Source organism: Prionailurus bengalensis, chromosome B1 (genome assembly GCF_016509475.1).
Source record: "Prionailurus bengalensis isolate Pbe53 chromosome B1, Fcat_Pben_1.1_paternal_pri, whole genome shotgun sequence".
In the NCBI taxonomy this organism is placed as follows: Eukaryota; Metazoa; Chordata; class Mammalia; order Carnivora; family Felidae; genus Prionailurus; species Prionailurus bengalensis.
Window position 1 is genome coordinate 175428453 of NC_057344.1, and position 15770 is coordinate 175444222.

Here is a 15770-nt window from a genome sequence, read left to right on the forward strand (position 1 = left end):
CCAATCACCTTGCTCAGTGTAGCCAGAATGTGGAAAAAAAAAAAAAAAAAACACTCAAATTAAGCTGCTCTCTTTCTATTCCTTGACTGTAACTACTTTAACCTCATACCTTTTGAAAACCAAAACCAACTATTAAAATTAAGTCATGTAGAAATAATTCCTTCTTTCCCAAGTTCCTAATAAAAACTGAAATTGAATTTTATTGATGGCCCTCAAATTAAGCTCTCTGTGGTTTCATTCTCAACATTAGCAACAAGACGACTATTAAAAACGAAATCAAAATCCAAGATTCTGCTCTTAATCTTGAGTTGCTAAATTTAAGAAGCTTTATGTGTCATGGACATGAAATATGCCTATGTATTCATGAGATATTTTAAGCCTAAAGGCAAGCCATCTGTCCACCTTTGTGTCTCCCTACTCTTCATGCTACTCTCCTTCCCACCCTTAGTATCTCTTCCTTTTAGTTTTAAAGCAACAGACGGGTTTCAGAAAAAATACACACATGAGCTCATTTGTTGGCAAAAACTATGTGTGTATCGTTTATGTTTATACGATGTCTATTTCTGTTTACATACCCATATATCGATTTGGATACACAGAAAAAGCACTGGAAGAGACTCACCAGGTTATTTACATGAGGAGGAATGGGATGAGTTGGTGTGGAGGACAGGGTATAGAGACAGACTTTCCCGCACGTGTTTCATTTTCCATATTTCAGTAAAAACATACTTACGTTTAACTTGTGTGAACATTTTACAAAGTTAAATGCACTTTCAAACTATTGCTTGATACTGATAAAGAACTGGGGGCATGGGAAAAATCCCAGTTCCTTGGTCATTGACATCCTACCCTGCCAAGCATCGAAGTGAAAATAAGTGATTTTTAATAAGATAGAACAAACAACAGAAAACAGAGAAGGTGAGGAAGTTGAAGAATGGAAAGGAGCCGTGGCTTTGGTAGCAAGAATTCATGGGAGATTTTCAAGAGCATAATTTCAGCAGAGTAGAAAGCAAGAGTAGAAATCAGAAGTTGGAGTAAGCTGGGGGACTGGAGGAAGTGTGCGAAATTTTTCCAGCCAAGTGTGAGCTACCTGTTTTAAGACATTGATACTTTAGGAAATGAGAGAAGCAGAATCAGCCCAAAAGAATAATGGATCAGGAATGATTTTTATCGTATTGGGGTCTGAGGGGGATAAGAATATAGTCAAAGTCTTATGGAAATATAAGAATTTGGGTATTTGATGTAATAAACTCCAGGAGGAGGTCTTGAGATGACACAGGAAAAGTTTTACAACATGACTATATAAAAATATGCAATGATGGCCAATTCTATTGAGAGACTGGCATCTTTACCCAGTAAAAATTTTGGCCAAGTAAACACTGGTCTTTTTTTTTTAAGTTTATTTATTTTGAGAGAGAGGGAGAAAGAGAGTACGAGTGGGGGAGGGACAGAGAGAGAGGGAGAGAATCCTAAACAGGCTTTGCGTTGTCAGCGTGGAGCTCAACGTGGGGCTTGAACTCACAAACTGTGAGATCATGACCTGAGCTGAAAACAAGAGTTGGCCCCTCAACCGAATGAGCCACCCAGGACCCCAACGCTGGCCTTTTTTTTTTTTAAACAAAGAAAAGAACTATAGCCAGATGTTTTGGTCTCAAAGAACTCCATTAAGAGAAAAGGGCCACAATAATGACGTTTTACTTAAGCACTTCATTTGTGTCTACCTCAGCAATAACATAGCAATGATCAGACCCTCCAACAAATCCTTGCAACCTAGTTAGCTTTTCTGTTCCTCCTGGCATGTGATGCTGAAACCTCATGGGGAGAACTGTGCTACTTTTTAATAAAAACTATCTGGACAGCATTTAACTGGAGCATTAACCTGTTTTGGAGAACAACAGATCTGCTGACACTTGCATGTCTCTGGCAATTAAATGACCAGAAGAAAAATACAAGTGACACTTCTAAATTTAGAGAGTGAAGATAGATTAATTAAGGCCCAAGTAGATACACTCATGTAAAATCATATATATGTGTAATGAACTTGTAGGGTATCTACAAGATGCAAGGCGCTATGTTGAGTATCAGGGTAAATAAAAGCAGCTTATGTATTTGAGGAAGATGAACATCTTTTTAATATATTTAGGGTTATATATTTAAATTTGTAAAAATGTCTCTTAGAACTATAAAAGTACATTATAATCCTCCTATAAAAGTTTTTACATGACCATTAAGCCTTGGAAAATACAGCAATGTATCAAATGGAGAATTAAAATCACTTTTAATCCCTCTACCACTCAGAAATGGTGCTATTCATACTTTGGTGTATTTACTTAGTCTCTTTTCCCCATCCATTGCCTTCTACCTGGCCAATAGCCTAGTATCTCCACTGGTTGGAGCCCTCAGAGTAGAATTACTGGATCAAAGGGTACAGAGGTTTAAGACTCTTGAGATGTATTACTTAGCTGATTTCAAGAAAGGTTGATTCAGCTCATGTGCACTTGCCTGCATTAAGTGTATATATCTCTTAAAAATCTTCAGCATCTAGCGTGGACAAAACGTGCAATTTCATTGTTTTAATTTTCGTTTTATTTATTTGAATAACCAACATTCATTGAAAAATTACCACGTGCTGAGTGCCAATCTGAGTGCCCCTCTTTAGACATACATGTGAATATGACAGTCTCTGTCCTCAAGAAGCCCAATACGGAGGACAGCGCTCACATAGGAGGTGGCTCGAAAAATAAATGCTTTGATGAGGCATTGTGTACACCCCATGTAGTGGGAGCAAAAACGAAGGGGTATTTAACTTTCCGTGGAGCGATGGGCTGAGTCGATTTTTATTTTTCTCATGGAGGATGAAAAGTGAACTGAAGTTGTAAACACCCTTTAATTTGAATACAAGTCTATGAAAGAAGGTTATCATTTCCATTTTACAGATGAAGAGACAAAGTTAAAGAGGTAATTATTTACTTTGGGTGACAGATTCAGCAAACAACAGAGAGAAAATTAGAATGTATGTCTGTCTTACATCAGAACCCCAGCATTTTATATCCTTCCTACATTGCTTCTCTGCATCTCCCAAGAAGATATTTGTTATATACCCCTTTTTTGTTAAGGCATTTAAGATCTCTATCTCTATCATCTATCTATCTATCTATCTATCATCTATCTATCTATCTATCATCATCATCATTTATCTATCTTTCTATCTATCATCTATCCATCCATCCATCCATCCATACACATCTTTTGTTTGTTTGTTTAACCTGGGAATTCTGGCCTACTTCAGAGATCAATTTGACTTTCTAGTCCTGTTCCTGCTCAGATGCTCAAAGCACTGAGGGAGCTCGAAGCTCAGGCTGAATGGTACACAGAGGCCACCAAGAGCCACCTGCTCTTGTTTCAGCTGAGGAGGCTGAGGCTCAGAGAAGGGGGCACCATAGTCACTTGTGGTGGAGAGAACACAAACACTGACATTTCTGACATTTCGGATTTCTGCTCCACTGGCCTGCCTCCATACCACACTGTCCTTGGTGTTTACAGTTTGGTTCAACAAAATATGAGGTTTGGACCCAAATCAAGCGCGATTTAAAATTTGTGGGTCAGGATCCATTTTTGTTCAACTTCTTGCTCTTTGTTGGCTGAACCGTACAGAGGTATTTAGACAGTCTGCTCTGCTCCCTCCCGTGATGAGGAAGGGGAAATACTGAACATTTAAGTACCTCCTCACTATATGCCAGACACTTATGTACTTTACAACATGCAGTCCTCACAACTCCTTCATGTATCTATTATAAGCTCCAAGTCACAGATGGGAGCATAGGGGGAAATGTACAGGGAGTTTAAGGAACCTAAATTGCTCAGCGTAGAAGTAGACGTGGGAGAATTGGGACTTGGTCTGTTCGACACCAAAGACTATGCCCTTTTCACTGAATCCCACAGCTTCCGAACCCTTATCCAAAACTGATGAAATCTTGCATATTGGGCATATACATTATGATCTGGTGGTAAATACTAAGTTCTACTTCATTTTCTGCCGCTCCTAAATCTAAACGCCTGCCCCTGTCACCTTAGCTCCAAGCATATGGAACTTCTTTCAGTTCCTGGAATGAGTCACTGGATCTCTTGCTTGGGACTGAGCAAGAGACAGTGCAGGATTCTAAGGGAATTGTAGGAATTCTAGGGCCAGACTTTTTGGATGCAAGTCTATTTTCAACTACTTACTACCAACATTGTTTCGGGCAAGATCTATAAACTCAATGTTCCTTAGTTTTTCTGTCTGGAAAATGCGATTGATAATACCTCACTGGGTTGTTTTGATGATGAAATGAAATCATGTATGTAAAGCACTTCAGCGTAAGACCTCGCATATTGCAAACGTACAGTAAATGGCAGTGATTTTCACTGTTGCCTCTGCAGTATCCACGTTCTGTTGATCTGGAGCATGCTTCGTTCTTAAATCCATTTGTCTAGCTAATTTCTATACATTCTTCAGGTCTCAGTTTCAGAGCCAATTCTCCAGAGAAGCGTTCCCTGACCGTCTAACACTGTTTCTTCCATATATTCCTAAAGGAGCCTGTATTTCTCTATCAATGAACATAAATACACTGCATTAAAATGAACTCTTGCTATACGCCTCACCAAACTCCAAGTTCTCTGAGGTGAGGACTGAATCTTTCTTGCTCACCATTTTCCCTCCTTCACCAAGTTCAAGGTCAGACCCAGAGTAGGTAGGCATGTTCCTGGGTAAGTAATGGAATTGCACGCTTGCTTGTATTTTACCAGTGGACTTGGGGAAATGTTCCCTCTCAGGGGAGATGAACGGGCATGAAGAGTGACAGAAAAGATGTTTTGGTTTTCTCGCCTTCCTGAAGGCACAGCTGTTAGGCTGGGCCAAGCTGCCTGGTTGTGAATCACACAGAATTTCGGGGCTACAGGATTAATTTATAATTGTGTACAATTGTGCAGTTGTGAGGTTCAGTAGTGAGCAATTCAAGGAGTGAAAACATAAAGGAAACAAATGGCTCCAGAGGCATACACTGAGATAAAACAGTGAAGAAAAAAAGAAGACATCACCTGGAAAGTGATCAACAGTAGTTGAAGCTGTCGTAATGGCTTTCACCGCTGGCTGGGAAATCCTTGCAGATTCAGTCAGTCGCTTGGAACACTCAGATGCCTCCCTTTTCTCTCGGCATGTGGAACCACTGTCACTATATTGATAGGTAGTGAATTGCTTTCTATTGCTGCTGTAACAAATCACTGCATACTTGGTGGCTTAAACAATGCACACACACTCTCTCATAGTTCTATAGGTCAAAAGTCCAACGTGCGTCTTCTAGGCTAAAATTCGGGGCTGAATCCTGTCTAGAGGCTCTAGATGGAAATCCATTTCTTTGGCTTTTCCACCTTCTAGAAGCCTGCCCACGTTCCTTGGCTCATGGCCCCCTTCTTCCATCCTCAATGTCAGCAAGAACAGATGGAGTGCTTCTCATATTGTTATATCCCTGCATATGTGCAGCCTGTGAAGTTTCTCTGCTCTTAAGAATTCATATGGATGCATTGGATATACCTGCATAATTCAAGAAAACCACTTCATCTCAAGGTCCTTAACTGTAATCCTGTGTGCACAGTTTCTTTTGCCATGTAAAGCAACACAGTCCCAAGTTCTGAGGATGGGGGGTGGACATCTTTGGGGTCCGTCATTCTGCCACTACAGTTAGTTCCATGCCTTTTTTAAAACCTCATTGAGGCTGTCCCCATATACGTCATTGGAAACACCCTCTTGTGCTTGGCACAGTTTAGGGGGTGATAGGCAGGTACGTGCTGCCTATATTCTCTTTCCATGACGGGGAACCCATCCCTCCAGCTCCTGGGAATGATCATGGTGACTTCATGCAGCTTGGTCTTTTTTGGGAATTGTCATCTGTTGAAGATCATCATCACACGAAAAGTCACTGTGCCTTCTGAGGGACAGCCTGCGTCTAGTGACTTGCCATTGGGGGTGTTACGAAAGCCCAGCTCCTCAGCCTTAATGTGGGGGCAACTCTGAGGTCATTCGAGCTTCAGCCCCACCCCTGCCGTGATTCACTGTGACTTCATTTCAGTTCAGTGTCCCCTTGTACCCAAATCCACTGCCTTCATTTCCCTACAGGGGTTGATCCCAGGAACACTTCCCAGTAAACCGGCTGCAAATCACCCGTTCAGAGTTGGTTTCCTGGGAACCATCAGCAATATACCCTGATAGAAGATGTGTGGATTCCTGCAAGCATTTTGAGCTTTCCTAAATCTGAATACAAATAGGAATGAAAAGAGCTTTCAACAGTGCACTCTCATCAATGAATTGAAGATTGCCTCCCGGGTTTGCACCCACTAACATCTTAATACCCATGCATCTTAAATGCGGTCAATCGTCATTATTTGCAGAAACGCTGCTTGCACACTTGTCATCTCCCTGAAATTTGTTTGTAACCTCCAAGCCAGGGCTCCCAGCACTTTCAGGCTTTCCAGATATGTGCAGAGTGATGAAAACTTTGAGTTGCCTGACATAGACATTCCCAGCTGAGGTTGAACAAGGTGACATTCTGCCTTCGTGTTCCAGCTCTCGCACTGAAAACAAATGTCCTTTTCATGGTGTATTTAGTTTAGTTGTTTTTTGTTTTTGTTTTTTTGCACATTTTGTCTTTTCTTTTTGTTGGTGATTTTGCTGTTTAAAGTGGCCCCCAAGCACTGTGCTGAAATACTGTCTAGTGTTCCTATGCTACGGAGAAGCCTGTGATGTGCCTCTTGGAGAAAATACTTGTGTTAGATGAGCTTCCCTCAGGCAGAGTTATAGTGCTATTGGCTGTGATTATTGAAGTAACAACATATATTGAATAATGTCTTTAAACAGAAACATACATAAAGCAAGTTTATGTGTTAATCGACTGATGAAAGTGTTATGACCAGAGGCATATAGGAACTAGGCCTGTATTTCCCCAAGAAGTAATGGTTCAGTATTTGCTAATTCAGTGTTCACGGTGACTTTATAGAACATAATCACCATGAATAATAAGAATCAGGGGCGCCTGGGTGGCTCAGTCGGTTAAGCGGCCGACTTCGGCTCAGGTCATGATCTCATGGTCCGTGAGTTCGAGCCCCGCGTCGGGCTCTGTGCTGACAGCTCAGAGCCTGGAGCCTGTTTCAGATTCTGTGTCTCCCTCTCTCCGACCCTCCCCCGTTCATGCTGTCTCTCTCTGTCTCAAAAATAAATAAATGTTAAAAAAAAATTTAAAAAAAAAGAATCAACTACACGTATAAATGCATTTTTCCCCCCACCAAACTAGCAGGTACCTTGAATTGCTTGTCTTGTTGTCCTGTACTTTCTGGAGGTCGTAGGTGTCCTGAATGAATGTTGTAAGCTTGCATGCCTAGAATTATGGGAAAAAGAAATCCTCTTACATGCCACATTCTATTCTGTTCCATACTCCTCCTCTAACCCCATTTGTGACCCAAAGGAATGAGATGATTATGGAACCTTTCTTTGCAGACACCTATTACACCTTGGGAAAGAGAACCCAAGTTCATAGGTGATGCCCTGAGCAGTTTATGGTTGGCGGTCTCTGTGGATTACTTCAGTACCCTTGCTGTCTCACCCGTCACGTCTCCAGGGGTTCAGGGCCTTTAGCAGTCAAGGCCATGCCCTTATCGCTCTTGACTACACGAGGAAAACTTCTGTGTCTTCCTGTGCCACAGTGGAAAGCAGGAGGACTCTATCAGACTGCTTTAGGTGTCTCTGCCCAACTGTGTTTTGTGGCCATTTTCATTGGCCTGTTCCCCAGTGATGGGGAGCAAAGGTGTCTTTTCTTTACCTGCAAGGCCAGGTACAGATTCCAAACCTTTGCTTTCAATTCTCCAAAGCTGCATCCTCATAAGAATGAGGATTTAATGAATCTGAGACTCCCAGTGCATATTATGTGTAATTGGAATTACAGACCTGTGATTTGCATAAATTTTTGAGAGGCTCACTTGCTTCTGGACCTCAGGTGAGAGGTAAGACACAAGATCCTTAACAGGGACACATTGAAGTAGCTTTCCTCTTTCCCCTGGCAACTCCTCCCCCACTAGTTTATAGAATTCAGAGGACAAGGTTACCCTGGCCTTTATTCTCCCAAATGCATTTTTTTTATGACATAAACTTTATGTCTTGAATCCTTCAGGGCTTCACTTTGATTCTCAAAACATCTTTTCTTTCAAACTAGTGCCTCTGCCGTAAATTTCAAGAGACTGTAGATTATTCAAAAATCACAGAAATGACTCCCTTGTGATCTTTGTTCAGCTGGTAGAATCTACCCTGTGGTGAGGGAAATATCAATCTAGTTTGAATGGGGAAGGATCAGGTACCCCAAGACGGTGCCTTAAGAACAGATTGGGGATGTATGGGACACACTTATTCATATCGTAGACTATTATCCAGATACATGTGCTTTGATTACACATGTACCTTATATATAGAAGTTTTTATCATGGAAAGTCTTAGAACATGTTATACTTCCTTCTATGTTTGTATTCTCTCTTTCATATCATATACACAATTCACATTTTCTTACAAGAAATAAATGTTTGATGATGAGTTATTTAAGTAATGGACCAAAGGTTTCTAAATATGCAAATATCCATCGAGGTCACCTGCCTTCTGCTGTTTTGCAGCGTGCTAAATAAATTGAACCATCCATCATTATATGACTCTACTTGGGGAAGATTAAACAAGACAAAACATTCATTTCTTTTATCTTTTTTGCCTGCTTTCTTTCATGTCCCCATCTCTTGATGAAGCAATGAATTCTAGCAGCACATTCTTGTCTCCAAAAACAGAGGCTTTTTATTTTTTTAATTGTGGAAAGGCTTAATGAGAAGTGACAACCTCCTTCCTTATCATGGTTTAATTTTTAAACTATCTGAAGTCTGCTAATTAATTTCTTTCCAATGTGAGTTTCATCCTTCTTAGCATTTTATTGATTCATGGATTAAACAACTGCAACATTCCTATTGAAAGCAAATGTAGCATCAATTAAAATAATTTTTTCTTGTGGGAACTTAGTTTCCAATGCTCTCACCCATAACCGAATTTCCAAGACACAGAACACAAATATTTTAATGGTTTTTTGGGAAGTAACATGTACTTCCCAGAGCATGTGTTCCCAATATGTTCTTTTCCAGCGGCCTTCTTTCATTTTCACTTCCCCCTTCGCCAGTGTAGACTTAACATTTGTCACCATAAAGATGCTCTCGCTCCTTTGCTCCTTTTTCCTTTTGTCACGCTTGATAGCTAAGCCACCACACAGACATACCAAAGCGACACTCAAACAGCTCCTGAAGCAGAGTGCCATAGCCACTGGAAAAGAGAAAAGCAGCCAGTATGAAAACAATGAAACATGAACCATGATCTGGTACATGAAGCAGTGGGTTTAGATTTTAAAGCCCCACTCAACCGCAACTATCGCAGCGAGAGATATTGAGAATTCCCCTCAGTTAGCCTATTGATATTGAAACAGGTAACCAACTGGGCCAGCGTAACCTTGACTGGGGAGCAGATTCAGATGGCTTAGGTCAGGGACAGGAAATTGAGGCGATGAAACAGGAGATGGATATAGAACTAAGTGGAGTCAAGAGTGAACCGTAATGTAAAGTATGGACTTCGGGTGACAATGATGTCAATGTGAGTGCATCAGTTGTCACAAGTGTACCGCTCTGGTGGGGAATGTGGGGAATGGGGAAGCTTTACTTGTGTGGGGGCAGAGGGTGTCTTGGAAATCTCTACCTTCCCCTCCATGTTGCTGTGAACCTAAAACTGCTTTTAAAAATTTATTGACTTTCAATAAAAATTTGAAAAAAGAACCCCCAACTAGATGGACTATTTACTAAATAGTTCTGTCCTGGATCTCCTATATTGTGATGAGTAGGACTCAAACACTAGGATTAGTGTGTTGCATTAATCTCTGGAGTTTGGAGTTTGCCATACATATTTAGTATACATAAATTTAGCAAAGGATATTCAAACTGCTTACACCTTGCTTATCTTCTTCCATTTTAATGAAGTTTCTGGTTATTTGAGTTATTTCAATGACGTACTCCTGAATCAAATGAACCCTGGATAATTTTGGTGAACATCCCTCAGAAGATTGTTTTCCTTCCTTTGACAGTAGCCCTGCAGAGCTGAAAGGAGAAGCATCTTATCTAGGGGTTCCCAGCCTAAACGTCTTCTGGTGCCAGAAGGGAAATAAAGTGAAAAGCTAACATAAGAGAAAAACAAGGGGGAGGTGGTAGGGTCTTGGATGACTGGGTGATGTGTAATCTACCTAAAGACATTCTAATTGCAAAAAGACCCAAAAAACAAAAGACAAAAACAAAAAACCACCACCAACAATAAAAAAGCAATTACATCAAACAAAACCCACTTGTAGACCTTATTTGGCCCACAAAGATCCGGACCATCTTTTTGATATTACAGATGGAGAAATACAGGTCTAGAGAAGTTAAGCTATTTATCAATATGGTGTGGTGTATAAGAACAGACCCTCCAGGGTCCAGTTCTGCCTGCACCACTTACTGGTCATGTGATGACTTGGGCAACTCACTTCATCTTTCTGTGCCTCAGTTGCCTCTTCTGCACTGTGATGATGGCGGTAATTTTCAGTTTGAAGGTGAAATAAACAAAGAGCATTCTTCAAGATGGCTGGCACGTTCCTTTTATTTTTTCATCCCTAATTCAGTCCTGCCACCTAGAATGTAGTTCCTACCATATTGAACCAAAAATCAAGGGCTCCGGCCTAACGATGGTAGAGTTGTGAAGACCAAGGAGTTTGGGTTCCTGAAATTCCATGGAGTGAAGCTGTCTTGCCAGCCCTAAAAACTGGCTTTCAGACTCCATTTATGGGAGAGACAAACTTCGAACTTGGTTGGTCACTATCGTTTTGGCTTTTCTGTCACTCATAGCAGAATCCTATTTAATACGTAAGTCTTCTCTATCCTGTTACTTCCAACCATCTGTGTGGTTGTTTTAGGTGTGTCTTTTCTGCATTATATAACTAGATTTTGTTTTATTTATCCATTCTGTTAGTCTCTGTCTTTTAATTGTTATGTTTAATGATTATAATTTGTTTTAATTATACTCCACAGAACATCTTTCCTATCAATGTTTTTCTAGAACAATTTCCTTAACAATGCCTTCTTAAACCATTCCTATTTTGCAATACTATGCCTTCTGGCTGCTGTTTACATATGAAGAAATTATGTTTATATCCAGTCCAATACTAACATTTTCAACAAATTGACGTATGAGAAAACTCTTGTGTTATATTCCAAATGCAATGAATAGAATTTCAGAATTATTTGGGGACATTTTGATAAGTGCACCAATGTCCACAAAGAGGAAATGTGACTCAGAGTTCCTGGCAATGAGGGAGATCATGCCATTGGATATAAAGCAACTGTGTGCTAACAATCATATTAACTGATCATCAGGAAGCAATGTTTTAAGCATTTCATCACCTATCATTATAATTTGTTACTTATACAAATAAGCTTTTTTTACTTTGTCATAGTTTCATTTTAGAAAATTGAAACTGGGTGAGAATTTTTTTTAAACTTTTTTAAATGTTTATTTATTTTTGAGAGAGAGAGAGTGACAGAGCACGAGTCGGGGTGGAGCAGAGGGAGAGGGAGACACAGAATCCGAAACAGGCTCCAGGCTCTGAGCTGTCAGCACAGAGCCCGACGCGGGGCTCAAACCCACAAACAGCGAGATGATGACCTGAGCTGAAGTCCGACGCTTAACCGACTGAGCCACCCAGGCGCCACTGAGAATTTTTAATTGAACTGTACCATTCATATTTTTTTAGCCCTTAAAACAAAGGAGGATAGGCTTCTGGTTAGTGTTTTACATGGAATATCTGCTTTTAAGGACTGATACTGACTTTAGGAGAAAAATGTTTCTATTGGGATATTTTCTACCATCTTCAAATTTTCTGTTGATCATCCCTTCTCTTCTTTTTCATTTCCTTTATTGTTTTCTGTTGCATAATAAATACTTTTATATATTTGTCTTTCCCTTTTATGGTTTGTAAATCATAGATTGCATTTCTATTCTTTTGGTGAATATCTTCCATTTCAAAAACGCATACTAAAAATAATTTTGCATTTTTGTATATCTATGAGGACACTTTAACTGTTCGTTTAACACTTGCTAACATGTGATATTGTTTTCTATTGTTTTTCTTTTTAATACAAAAAGTGAGAACTCAAAAATTAAATTCACTGGCCTATTTTATGAACCCAGTCTTCCCTGGTTCAATTTTGATCCCTGTTCTGGGTCAGATTTATTTTTTTTAATAGATCGTCTCCTTCATTATTTCCTTTTTTTTTTTTTTTAAATTTTTTTTTTCAACGTTTATTTATTTTTGGGACAGAGAGAGACAGAGCATGAACGGGGGAGGGGCAGAGAGAGAGGGAGACACAGAATCGGAAACAGGCTCCAGGCTCTGAGCCATCAGCCCAGAGCCTGACGCGGGGCTCGAACTCACGGACCGTGAGATCGTGACCTGGCTGAAGTCGGACGCTTAACCAACTGCGCCACCCAGGTGCCCCTCATTATTTCCTTTTATAAAGGTACTTGGCAGGTAAATTCTCTTTGCATGTCTGAATATGTCCTTATTTTGCTCTTGCTGTTGAATACTATGAGGTTAGATATAAAATTCAATATTGAAAGTAATTTTCTCTTCATCATGTTGAAGATATTTCTTCTTTGCCTTCCAGGATCTATAGTTGTTCATGAAAAGTCTGTTGTCAATCTGCCTGTCAAATTTTTGTAATTAATCTTGCTTTCCCCTCTGGCACTTTTTAAAATTTCTGTCTTCCCTTCCTCCACCCCTGTTCCCTTGATGTTCTGTAGCTTTGGTAAGAAAAACTCTAAGACTAGGTATATTTTTATTTGTCTTTTTTTTAATTATTATTCCTGCTCTGTAATCCTACTGTACTTTTGATTTGGGGACTCATGTCTCCCTTTAGCTGTGAAAATGTCTTTTGTCTTGTTAAACATTGTGGTTTTTTTTCTACTCTCTACATTCTCTTCTGGATCTGCCATTAGGTTTAGGTTAGAGTTTCTTGCCTATCCTCCTTCACTCCTAACTCCTGTCATATTTTTTGCACGCATTATAGGTGCACCTTTTTGCACCTTTTGCACCTGTCATCTCTTTTTGATGCATTAGAGGTGAAATTCTTATGAACGCCAATTCACCAATTCACTTTTTGTTTCCTGTTTAGAGTTTATCTTATCTAACATATATTTAAATTTTTTTCAATGATGGTTTTTCAATTCCCAAATTTTCTAATTTTCCCATATTTACTTCTTTTTATTTCATCTATCTCCTTTTCTAGTGAATACCTTTTTGTTCAGTGTTAGTGAATATTATTCCTTTATCTCTTTAAGCATCTTAGACATAACTAAGGATAATTCAATTTATAAACTAAATGCATTTTGAAGTGAATATGATCCCACATTAATACATGTGTATATATACACACAGATTGAAGAACACAAATATTTGTAAACCTTATCTAAATTGATCAAGTTTTAAGGGTTGATGGAGAGAGGTGGGTGGGAGATAGGTTAGATGGGTGATGGGTACTAAGGAGGGAACTTTTTATGATGAGCACTGGGTAGAGTTTTTAAGTGATAAATCACTGAATTCTACTCCTGAAGCCAATATTGCACTGTATGTTTACTAACTAGAATTTAAATAAAAATTTGAGAAGAGCAAAAAAATAAATCGATCAAGTTCCTCTCCTAGTTTTATGCAGGGCTAATAGATGTCTGTATGGCCAGCATCCGTAGCTGTTGATTGTTTCAGGCCTGTGCTATGCTAGTTGCCATATGTTTGGAATACCCCTCTGACTTTAGGTATAATAAGAGGATCATAGCATGAATTCGAGTTGCATTTTTTTTAAATAACAGAAAGAACCGTAACAGCTAAGAAGAAAAAAACAAGCTGGAGAGAGAAGCACCATAGAATTGCTAGTCACCCATTAAGGAAAAATTGACCCGAACTCTGGAATTCATGTCTATCTTGTTAATAATGCTCAAAGAGAAAAAGCCTGTGTAGAGCCTTGGCATTTTTCTTCCAGAAGAGGAAATATTGCACAGAACCATACAATATTAGAATGGAGAAGGATCACACAGCCCACCAAAAAAACCCTCACTCTTTAGAAAGAAAGAAATTAAGAAACAGAAGAGTTAACTTGTCAAGATCTTCTGGCTCGAGAGTGTACAGGGTCCAGGATGTGGTCCCTGTTTGTTCCTTGATGCCCAACCCAGTACTCTTTTCCTATTTCATGGTTGCCTTTAATTCCAAGACAACCCTAGCCTCCCCAACATTTTTTTTTAAGATTCTGACATATGCCAGCAAAACTGTTCAAATATCTCAACTTATGCGTATCCTTGCTTTGCCAGATTTTTCGCTAACTTTATCTCACGTGAAAGAACCATGAGAAGTACTTTTTTTTAGCATGTAAACCAGCAAGATCAAGTCCCAAAAAATGGTTGTTTGGTTTCATATGCTTTAAATAGCAGAGTGATTTTTTCAGTATTGTTTTTCACTCAACTCAAAATCGTTTGAAGCATATCGTGCTTGTTTTCTAAAAATATTGAATGCACGTGGTACACACCTTTACACATTTAGTCTCAATATATTCTTATCTAACAAAAGTCCACTTCTAATAAACTGACACCTTAGAAATATAGGGAATGCTTCTTTGCATGGTCTTTTATGCTGCTTTATTAAAATAAAATCTTCCAAGATTAAGTTAGTATTCTGGTACTTAAAATGTAAAGAGTACTTCTGTGTATATTCTATATATTGCATCCATTGCTTTTTAAATATATTTGAGCACACGTTTTACTTTTCGAAAGTTAAGACCTCTCAGAATTCATATGGTATCTATTACAATGATTATTGTTAATAATTACTGAGAATCTACCAAATGTCAAATTCAGTATTTTATGTATTTCACTTGCCTTATTTCTCACAGCAAGACAGTAATGTAGACGTTATTGTTTCCATGCTATATATAGGACATGGGGAACTGAGGAACATAGAATAAGGAAATTTTTCCAAGGAAATTTCTAGCTGATGCAGAGGTGACATGTAACCCATATCTGTCTAATTCTAATCCATTCGTTTTCTATGTCATGCCTTTCCCCAACCTCTGTTGCTCTATTACTGAGTTCTTTTGTATTAAATAGATATTTTCTATTGTGTCATTTTAATTCTTTTGTCATTTCTTTTACTATATTTTAAAAATCATTTTCTTAGCCCTTCCCTGATGATTATAATTGAAACTGTCAGTTTCAATTCTGACCCATCTTTCAGATTTTCAGCAGCTTAATTTAATAGTGTATAAAAACTTTGCTCCTATATAGCTCCAACCTTTCCCCCTCCTTTGTGCTATTACTGGTGTACATATTACATCTTTATACATCAAATGCTTAGCAACACAAATATATAATTATTGCTCTATGCCGTTGTCTTTTAAATTATATGGAGGGAGGAGCACCTGGGTGGCTCAGTCGGTTAAACGGCCAACTCTGAACTTCAGCTCAAGTCATGATCTTGTGGTTGTGAGATCAAGCCCTGTGTTGAGCTCCATGATGAGCGTAGAGCATTTTGGAGCCTGCTTGAGATTCTCTCTCTCTCTCCCTCTGCCTCTCTTCCCTGCTCAAGTACTCTCACTCTCAGTAA